At 36.7% G+C, this 10,600-nt stretch overlaps 1 long non-coding RNA gene across 1 annotated transcript; it reads right to left on the reverse strand.

Moving 5' to 3' along the window:
- Positions 1 to 855: 855 nt before the first annotated feature.
- LOC133745986 (uncharacterized) lies at positions 856 to 4,760 on the reverse strand. The gene is made up of 3 exons (XR_009863891.1): positions 4,705 to 4,760; positions 4,456 to 4,593; positions 856 to 1,188 (listed from the first exon to the last, which is right to left on the reverse strand). It is a non-coding gene; the product is annotated as an uncharacterized LOC133745986 (long non-coding RNA).
- Between the last annotated feature and the right edge of the window lie 5,840 nt (positions 4,761 to 10,600).

Genomic DNA, 10,600 nt, shown 5'->3' on the forward strand with positions numbered 1-10,600 from the left:
TATTATACATGCATCTGAAGTTAAACTACAATATCAAATCCATATAACTAAACCAACCAACAATTATAACCTCACATCAGTGAAATAAATAACTAAAGCCCATTGTGGCACATTGATTAGAATTTCTTCATACATAAAGATTGTGGCACCTATGTACTAGTTCAGGATCGATGATAAAGAATTGCAGCACCCAAGTAAGTGTATACCAGCTTCTGCCTAGGAAATTTTAGCTTTTTTTTTTTTTTTTTTTTTTTTTTTTTTTTTTTTTTTAATTTCAGGCTCTTTGAGTTGTTGTCTCCATGCTTTGGCAAACTCAGTATCTGCATATAAGCACATGAAGTAGGAGTAGGTGAAGTGCGTATGTAGTGAAGAAGTAACAAGATCAGAATCGTAACACCAAGAACGGATGCAACTTGGATTAATCTTGCTTTTGATCGAGGAAGGAAACAAAATACATTTCTCTAAAAGTTCACTAAGATAATTAACCTTAGTAAATTTGTCACCTCACATATAGAATTTTCTTAAGTAATTTGCCAAGGACGTGACAAACGGCAGAAGAACAGTTTGACATGTGAGTGAATGGAAGACTGGAAGCCAAAAAGACATAGATATTCAACTTTGTAAGAGGAGGCCACTCGAAGAGTTTATAAAGATAATTTTATTAGCAAGTATTTTTCATCCACTTCAACTGAAATCACTTAACTCCTCAACATTATTAGACAAAGGCAGAGAGAACATTGATGCAAATCGACATATATAGTCTTTAAATAGGTATAAGTCTGAAACATACCCACCATGAGCTTCAGAACCAGGTTCCCCAGATATACCACCTTCATAAGTCTGGCAACTGCAAAGAAGAAAAAATTTCAGTCAGCAACTCAATGATGTCAAATACAATAGGAAGAAAGTTGCTAATAGAGACCAACAAAGACTAGAAAATATGAGGACTGAGAACCAGGGACCATTATCCACAATATGGCAGCAGCAACACAAGCAAGATTAATCCAAGTATGTCAATATATCTCAACTTATAAAAGTAAAGGTTGCGCATTCTCAACTCAAAAATAATTTGGGAGTAAGAATAGACGTTAAGGACATTCACCATCGATGATAATTGCACTAGGAACTTGAGCTTTTTGACCATAAATAGACATTAAACGCAATTGAGGCACCTCACCCCAGAACCGTCTGCAACAAAAGTTCCATTTTGAGATGTTAGCGAACAGCACTCTGAAGTCCAACCACAATTGCATGTACAAGCACCAAATAGCAAATCCATTACTTCATCAGATTCATTTGAAAAGTGTTTCTCACTAAAACAATGGACTTAACCCTTCCTCTGTGATGCCTCGGAAATTCGTATTTATTTTCTGAAGATTTTCCGGAATCTAATTTGTGGTTATTGGACGGTTTCGAGGCTCGTGGATGGAGCGGAAGTGTTTCGGATGAATTTTTATTCGGAAAGTATGACTTTAGGGGGTCGTGTGAAGTTGGACTTTTTATTCGTTGGGATTCTCCGAAAACTTCCTTCACGAAAGTTGTAGAGCGCGTCGATACGAGTTCGTGGACATGTGGAACGCGAGAATGGGAGTTCGTCTGAGAAAGTTATGGCCATTGGAATGAATTTCCATTTTGGTATAAATAGAAGTTTCCCAAATGGGAAATTTACTATTATCATTTGGTTTCCATTTCCGGAAACTCTCATTCTCTCTCTTTTCTCTCTCAGTCGACGCCTTTACTATCTGAGATTTGCGACTGCCCCGACCCGAACCCGGTGATCCGACCCGGCTTTTCCGGCGAGCTCCGACGATCTCTGGCCGTGAAATTTGGTCAGCTGGTTCGTCTCCTCCATCTGGTCGTCCCTGGGGTGTCCTCTTGCGGCGATTCTTGGTGGAGGAAGTGCAGCAAGGCGGTGCAGTTGAGGATTTCAGACCCGGTCGGAAATCCTTGTTCCGACGTCAGCGAGGCTTCTGGCCAAGCTTGGGGAGCTCAGAGCAGCCTCCTTGATCGATCCTTGGTGGTTGTTTGAATCGATACATGTGAAAACCAGTTCAACTCAGATTGAGCAAGAATCCAAACATTGTGAGGTAGTTTTCGATCCCTTATGCTTGTTTTCTGACTTCGAGCTAGTTATGAGAATTCACATGCATGCTTAGATGAAGCTTTTTGATGTTGGGAGTTTTGTGAAATAATGAGTTTTTGGTCGGCGGCGGTGCGCCACTGCCTGTGGAGGCGTTCCGGCGGTGTTCCGGCCATGTAAGGGACTGTTTTTGGTACTATATATGTTCTACTCGTTGATACGAGCGTTTCGATATATAATATACAAATTTTGGAGTTCGTATGGAATTGTTATGATTTTTACGGTTTCATACCGGTTGATTTATTCGATCCGTGAGGATCCGAGCATCCGATCGACTTGTGGTTGGGACGTATCGATCATGGATGTATTCCGGAGACTTTGGGAGGTCTCGGATGTGGTTTCGCCTCGATTGGCGCCACTTTGGGGATTTTAGTTCAAAACAGGGGTTTCGAACTTAAATCGTTTGTAAATCGTTACTAAGTTGAAACTGTATGTGATTAGGTACTTGGGAAGTATTATTGGACGGTTGTTTTGTGGTTTGGCTGCTTTGTTCTGTATTGAAGACGCAACGGGAGTTTCGAGGTGAGTAATCTCACAAGGTTCAATTATGAACGGATTTAAATTTGGTTGATTTTGATTAGCTTTCGAAATGAACTATAGATGGTATTAGTGGCATTTCTGAGTGGATGACTATTTGTGTACATATAAATATACATATGTATTCATGTATTAGTGATATTCCTGAGTGAATGACTACGTATATATATATTTACGTGATATATATATGTTTTGGTGGGTTGTGGATTGATGAAAACAATATGCATGAATTGATGCGTTTTGTTGTTTTGGGTTGTGGCTTTTCGGAAAACAAATGGTGGGAAATGGTATTTCTATTGTTTTAAAAAGTGTTTGTGAAATTGAGAGTCACAGGTTGTGATTTCTCCTTTTGGGTTGATTTAATGTTTTGATCCGACGATCGGTGGTCTGAGGATGTGAGAGTCACAGGTTGTGATTTCTCCTTTTGATTTGATTTAACATTTTGATCGGACGACCGGTGCTCTGAGGATGTGAGAGTCACAGGTTGTGATTTCTCTGTTTGATTTGAATTGACATTTGGGGTCTGGTGCGACTCGTTTAACGTTTTGATCTGAGGGTCAGGTTGGCCTAAGGATCCGGGGTTGCATGTTGCATCCTCAGGCAATGTATATCGTAAGGTTGAACCTTGGCCGAGGTGACAAGTTACGATATATTCAGTTAGAGCTCTAGTCTGTCTGCCATGGCACCTCATGGATCTAAGTAGGTTACTTACGATTATTGGGTACGTATTTTGTCCAGGTTGGACCGATTATGTGTTTTGTCCAGATTGGACTGATTTGATGTGTTTGGTCCAGATTGGACTAAAAGAATCATATGCTATTTGTTAGGTTAACAATAGGTATGATTGATGTGCGTATGTGTTTGTCCAGGTTGGACCGATTTGATGTGTTTTATCCAGGTTGGATCGATTTATCATATTTGAATTGTTAGGTTAACGATTTATATGATTTTGCCACGGTGTGACTTTTGTGATTTCTTTTTTGGAAAAGAGTATTGTTTTGGGAAGCATGGTATGTTTTCCTTATTCTCGAGTTGAAAGGTTTTCCTCGTATTTGGCGTGAGTTGTGCGGGCTTTTATCCTGTGATTTGGTGTGAGTTGTTTTGAGTTACTCATACGGGTTTGCAAAAGCTTACCGGGTTTGTTGTGTGACAACCCGGTGCACTATTCAAACGGTGTAGGGGTTAATCCTGCAGGTCAGGGTAATCGTGGCTGAAGCTGAGGTGGCGTGCTTGCAGCTTAACGGTAGGAATCCAATTTTGTGGCTTTACCGTTATAAAGACTTCCGCTTGTAGTGAGCTCTGAGGAGCATTTACGTTTTATTTTGTTGTTGACAATTTAATTCGTAAGCTTGTGTAATATATAACTCTGTGGAGTGAGTGTATATTAACTTTGAGGGTTCAGGGCATCAGTATGTACTTGGTTTAAAAAGGAAAAAGGTTTCCATGTATTTGTATTGATGACTGAACGTTCACACATATATAATTATGGGGTTATATATCGATTTTTAATTGTGTTAAAAATCAGGGGCGTGACATCCTCTAAGTTACCAAAACTATCTTATCAAACAAATTCACTAACTAAATGAAAACTACAAGCTACACTACCAAGGCTTCAACTTTTGCTAATCTGGTAAAGAAATATTCAAAAGTGGTTCCAGAAAAAATAGCAGAGTACAAAAAAAGTAACTTAACATCTATGGCCAACTAACAAAAGGATTTAATAACAGAAAAAACAAAAGGATTTAATAACAGAAATCGAGGGTGTGATGGGAGCAAACCTTCCCAAATAAATACGGTATCCGAGGAAAACTCTTGATAAAAAGGCTGAAGCTGCAAGTTGAAGTGGATTGTAAAGAGCAACCAAAGCAGGCCCTAAGTGTCCTCTAACTTATAATTGTTCCTATTACAAAATGAAACTAACGATCCAGTAACAATCAAGAGTTGCAGAACAACCATAGGCAACTGGAAAACAGTATGTTAATGATCATATAGTTTTAATTTAGGACCAATGCTCATATCTGCCCTACCTGATTTAGTGTTGTAAGCCCTCCATGGAGATTTTTGGCGCGATTTCTGCTATAAACAGGGGCGGATCCAGGTCCTTTTTGGGGGGACTCAAGTCCCACCGAGAATTGTGGGATGAAAAAAAAAAACTATATATATATATATATATGCGCTACTTCTTGTTGCTGTAGGAGCATCTCCAACAGTGATAGCTATCTTGATAGCTAAAAATAGCTAAAATTGGAATATAGCTAGTTGAATATTGAGTTATGCTCCAGCAGAATACCTAAATCCCAAGTTAAATTTAACTTTTAGTTAAATTCTCTCTCCTCTCTAGCTAAATATAGCTAGGTCTTTTAGCTAAAGCTAAATTTAGCTTTTGTTTAGCTAGTCTGCTGGAGATTAAAGTTAGCCTAAAACTAGTTAAATTTCAATTTTTTTTAAAATAAGTATTCTGTTGGAGATGCTCTAAATGTATTTTCTTTTGGTTAAACTCACCCAATTACCGAAATCGAACTATATATATGCTATATTGTCATTGCTTGTTACTTGTTATATGTTAATTTCATAAATTATGTGGAGTGAGTAACAATTGCAAGTAATGGTGTGAACAAGAGTATTATAACTTGTATAGAATGGTGTATATTTTTTCTTTTAATTAATAAAATTCTCTCGTACTGTCGAGATTCTCCACAATAATTGTTTTTTTCTTCTAGTTAAGAACTTCAAGCCCCACCAAGGTTTGAATCCTGGATCCGCCACTGGCTATAAATGTTATGACATACATTAATGTCATTTAGTCTCCACAATAAAATTTATGTCATCATAAAGAATTAAAACCATCAGTTGGTAAAAAGATTTACCACATAAGAGAAAACTCCAATTCGATATATATCCAGTTAAAAACCTTCCTATGTCAAGTGACCAAGCTCCCTGCATCAGATTTTTAACCTCTTTTAATTAGTGCCTTTAGTAATAAGATACAATTTGATTGCCTTCAATTAAATGCAAAAGTACAAATGATCCAAATTAACAGCATATACCTCAGAGAAATAGATTGCTAGCCATCCTGTAATATAGAAAGTAGCTGACATTCTCACTGCCTGGTTAGTCTATAAAATTTCAAGAAGTTTATTAGTACAGAGTTCAGGTCACAGGTTATTACACTATAATTACCTATTGACAGAAGAAAATCATGAAGTCTACAACTTGATTCACTATGTATAATCAGTGTATACATAGACATAGCATGACAAAAGACAAACACTAGGTGAGGTAATTTCCAAATTGAACCCAAAATTAAAGAGAAATGGGGAGCTCACAAAACCTCAATGATTTGATCCAGTTCAATGTTCAAGACTTGGTTGAATTGAGACTCGCTGACACCATCCCTAAATCCAATACATAATAGTCAGCATTGTGGCTTACATTGTAAAAAGAACAGATGCTATATCAAACTAAATTGTAGTCAAAGCCAAACTCACCAGTCAACAACATTGTGACTTGCAAAATCTCAAAGGCATTGTAAATGGGTCCATTTAATGAAAAACAAAAACACTAGAAATGCAAAATAAACTTGAGAATTCTAATGATGAAAATACCAAGCAAGCAAAGGTTAAGACTTAGAGAATAGAAAGCACATTCTTTTCACTTCAATTTCTCAGCAATCAACAATAAAAACATGCAATTTTCAACAATATTAAACAAAACTCAAGCGCAATTATTAAGAATGGTGCCAAACTGAGTGTACACTTCCTTTCTAATAACACTTCTGCAGCGAAGGATCAAGATTTTGATTATCAAAAAGATTAATATATTCTCACACAAAAACACAAGTAAAGGACATGCATTGTGCGTCTCCAAGAACTCAAGTTTCCTTGCAGTGCAGAACGTGAGTATTATTATGATATCTAGATAGAAGTACTCCAGGTTTTATATGATCCAATTTGGTTTGAGCATAATGCACCAGAGAGTCTTTTCTGTGTTATTTCTTTGTTGGATGGCAAGATATATACAGTTGCAACTGGTGTGAGCATGTTAGCTGGAACACCACCATTGACTTTGAGCCTACTTTGCTTAATTTATATGCTTGGCCTATGTTTTAGTGTTAAGTTGCAGACTTGCAGATGCTGATGTAGTAAAAAAGAAAAGATATCTCGCTGTCCTTGATTTATAATAAAAGAAAATGGCTCTGCAGTAGTTGATTTATTAAATAAAGACTTGCAGTAGTACATATAATGTGTGTGTGTGTGTGAGAGAGAGAGAGAATTGAAAGAGGCAAACCCGCTTAACGAAAGCCAAGAGCAAATGCTGAAGTAAAACAGGTTGAGCCCGCTACAAATGTGTGTAGGCAGGAACAATCAAACCCGCTATTAGGACCTTATTGCAGTGGAGGTTCTTATGTTTTCATTATTGACATATGCATACTCAATCAGTAGAAATTTTTATAACTAATGAAACATAGTGGGTTTACTTCCTCCAATGACCGTCAGTACAAATAAAATTTGCAATGACTCTTTTCAAAAATAAAATTTGCAATGACTCTCTGGTCTACAATGGAGCAATTGGATATTAAAGCTGACCAACTGAAATAGAAGAAGGCTTAAACTGAGATTATGTAGAGCCATATTATTAGAGCTTTCAAACATTTCAAGTAATAGTTATGTATCTTCACTTTCCTCCTTGACAAACAATTTCATCGATATTAAAGCTATTACATGAAAACCACATGGTACATTATCTTTTGGAAAGAAAGGGACTGACTTGACTTTGGAGGGGATTTGTTTCTCTTGAGATGAGCTGCTGCAATGCTGAATTGCTGATAGTTTCAATATATGCAGGTATCAATCTTGCTAAACTAACAAAACTAAGACTAACATTGTGCAATTATCAACCTCTTGATAGCTTCTTATCCTTCCACAAGAAAACATCAGCCACTGCATCATACAGTTCATATCATTAGGCAACAAAATTCAAATTCTTTGCAATTCAATAGGTGATAAAAAATAAACCAAGGTAAATAAATAGGTTCAGCAACTATAAATAACTAGAAAAATTACAAGCCATGCTCATAAAGATTGTGTACAATAATTAGCTTCAAAGTCTTGGTTCGATTAAATAAACTGAAAAACCTAAAAAGTGAACCCTTTTCCAGTACCAAATCAAAGCTTGAACATATACAGAACACAAGAAAAAAGAAATCAAAACAAAGTATAGCCATTGTCATACATGACCCATAGTAATCTACTGAAAGATCTAACATATATATCAAAACAAGAACCATGAAAGAATCTTACTTTAGCTTCTTTCTCCACACCTTCTTCTTGTATCCAGTGGCACGTCTCTTGAGCATCGAGAGATACCTAAGAAATCATACCATATTTCAAGATTAGCATCACAGAAAAAAAAAATTAATTGAAAAAATCCTAACAATTTCAGCAAAATTAGAGGTACCCATGACTGAAAGGAAGTGAAGAAATCAAAAAGTGGAACAAGAATGAGAGAAGAAGAGCGAAGAAGGTACCCATTTTAGCAGAAGGCGAGTTCCAAGGTTTCACTATTCTAGAAGTTGCTGCAAGGCGACTAGGGTTTGAGGCAACTGAATCAAACCAGCTATGCTTTTAGTACATGATACATAGAAAACGTCCAATCCAAACAAAGAAGTTTCACAAAGTGCTTACCACAGATCTAAAAACAATGCGAAGTATCTCTAAATCTAACTCTAATAGAGAGAGTGCGAAGCGGATAAAGATTTAGAGCCCTAGCCACAGATCTGAAAACGATGTTGGAGCCCTGCCAGTCTGCCACAGATAACGCCGAAAGGACGTCAGCATCAAGAGAGAGAGAGAGAGAGGGGCAAAGCTACGGTAAATGGATAGGTGTGAATTGAGTCCTTTTGAATAAACACCAATCGTAATACGACGTCGTGTTCGCCCTTAATCATGCTACCCCATTTAATTGCCGTAGCACACTTTCCAAATATATTCAACAGCAAAACTGCCGTCGTGTATACCGTCGCCAATGCTAGTTTTTGCTACTGAAATCAATGCCGTCGCAAATTTCCGAAGCGAATGCAATTGTTTTTAGTAGTGTATGTTATGAGCTTTGTCGTCTGATGAGTTTATTGACATAGTGTTCGCTGCCTTTCCAAGGGGTTGACCTTTTTCATTATACTCCACATTCTTTCTAACACCCAAGAATTTTCATTTTTGCCTCACAATGTGAGGTATTGTGTTGATACCATGCTTACCCTTCTTTTTATTGGTGTCGGTCGAACTTTTACATGTAATAGTCTCCAATCATTAATGTGAAGAAACCGCTGCCTTAGGAGATGTAGCAGGTGTACTTTTTGGTTTAGTCGCAGTTAACTTTCTCTTTACAAGAACAACTTTCTTCTTAAGGTCAGAAGCAGGAGGTTTCTTTTATGAGAAGAAGATGATGGCAGTTTTGAGAAACTCATACTTTGACTCCAACTGTACTTTCAAATCTGCAAACACCTTCAAGTTAGTTACTTTTCAAATAAAAAATATATCAAACCAAAGTTACCATAATAAGACTTTCAATTGCTAATGCCTAAGAAAATTAATTAATAAGTAAACAGTAAACACTCAAGAAGTCATAAAGAGTACATATTACAAAATATAGATCAAGTAGCTATATCAATTTAAAACAAAAGGAACAAAGACAAATGGCAAGTCATAAAACATGATCGATCATCAGTATTCATCAATCCATATATCCTCACAGTCAGCTCGCATGAAGTTAGTACTGAAAATGGTTGATGGTCATTCCCAACTCTTCATAATTATCACAACTACGATAATCTCAATCATGAGTCAATAGTACAACAGACCATCTAGAAACTAAAAGGTCTTCAACATAAAATACTTGTTTGGCATGAGTAGCAACAACAAACTGATCACGCTTATGACCAAATTTACCCAAATTGAACAGTGTAAATCTTAATTCATCCACTTTAATATCACTATCTACAACCCAATCACACTTGAAAACAGGAACCCTAAACTTAGTATAGTCAAGAACTTATATTTCTTGAACTACCCCACATAACCACATGTCTGAAACAAAGGGGTTCTTGTCTTTTGCACTAGCAACTTGCATCGTTTTAACAAATAGTCTCACTCCACTATTCTGAACAAATCGTACATTGTCACGTGCCTTAGTAGTAATTGAACACCATTGATCTTGTATGCATGATATTTTAGTACATCTTTTTTTGGTTTGTACGCCAACCATCTTAGGTGTCTGATATGCCATTATTCTCACATGCAAGCTCATCCGCAATCTTCAAGCTATACAAAAAAAAAAAAAAAATCATTAGTAACTTAACAATATGGTTAACTTGAATCCATTTAAAACACATGAAAATTGAAAACACAGAAAAACAAAACAACTTTAGAAACAACTCTTACTCGCTCTTGGAACCACTTAAAGAAATTCGCCATATGCTTATCCTACAACCACTTATCTTGCTTTTTGAATCTCGGATAAGTCACCTTCAAATATTCCATACGTTCACTGCAATGAAGTTATTCAAACCATATATTACAACTGGAATTATAACAAAAAAAAAACCATCAACGAAGGAGTAACTAAAATATAAGTAATATTTCTCTTACTCGATATAAGGTTGGACTTCATCTGTATTCACCAATGTAGTAAGATGAGCCTAAATTCTATAAAGGCTGCTGAAGTAGGCTCTAATCTGCTATTATTCTCTATTGAAAGGATTCCAACTGAACTTAGGTTAGACAAATGTAGACAAAACCTAGAAAGCCTAACTTTCTTGGCCAAAATTTGACGCTATTATATTCCACACTAGAAAAAGGAAAAGGGAAAGCAAAACCCTTTTGGAAAGGGAAACCATTTTGCACCTAGATACACTGGTGCCTCCCCTGC

The sequence above is a fragment of the Rosa rugosa genome, chromosome 4, assembly GCF_958449725.1.
Source record: "Rosa rugosa chromosome 4, drRosRugo1.1, whole genome shotgun sequence".
In the NCBI taxonomy this organism is placed as follows: Eukaryota; Viridiplantae; Streptophyta; class Magnoliopsida; order Rosales; family Rosaceae; genus Rosa; species Rosa rugosa.